Source organism: Acyrthosiphon pisum, chromosome X (genome assembly GCF_005508785.2).
Source record: "Acyrthosiphon pisum isolate AL4f chromosome X, pea_aphid_22Mar2018_4r6ur, whole genome shotgun sequence".
Taxonomy (NCBI): Eukaryota; Metazoa; Arthropoda; class Insecta; order Hemiptera; family Aphididae; genus Acyrthosiphon; species Acyrthosiphon pisum.
The window spans coordinates 10,977,317-10,978,063 of NC_042493.1; positions in this window are offsets into that span (position 1 = coordinate 10,977,317).

Genomic DNA, 747 nt, shown 5'->3' on the forward strand with positions numbered 1-747 from the left:
TGTTGTAAATTTAAATTTAAAATCGTACTACAAATATTAAATAATTGTTGAGCCCATCTACTTATTTAGGGATTGATTAGTGTATAATTAATAATTATATTATTTACATACATTTTAATTATCTATTTTAAATATTATTATTTTAAATTATAGGTTCTGAGCGGAGGAATGAATGTCGTTTTTTTAAATGAAATTAATTTTATAATTTTTATTTATAATTAAATTTTCTATTTTGTTTTAGTTTTTTTTTATAATGGTCGATAAAAAATTGTTTGCTTGATCAAAAAGCTAAAAATTGTAAAATAAGGTTCCTCATAAGTTGTTTTAACCGGATTCTTAAAAAAACATTCAGAGAGAATTCACGATAATTTTTTATTATTATTTGAAGTACGAAATTTGGCGAATTTTGCCAAAATAACGATTATTTACATAATATTGTTTTACAATTAATAATTCTTAAAATGTTAATTTTCATACCTTAGATTTCAACATTTAACACAAGGTTCTTCAAGTAATTATTAATGGAATTAAAAAAAAAAAAAATATTTGTTAAAAATGCCAACCTAAAATTTTAAATTTTTATTGCTAAGACTCGAGAATGACAATTTAATACAATTTTTATATTATGTTGCTCTCACTGACATAATATTAAAAGATTATACATCAGTCATCAAGTGTTAAAAAAATATGTTTAAAAATATTTTATTCAATTTATATAAATAGAAAACATATTCTTTTCAGAAACTA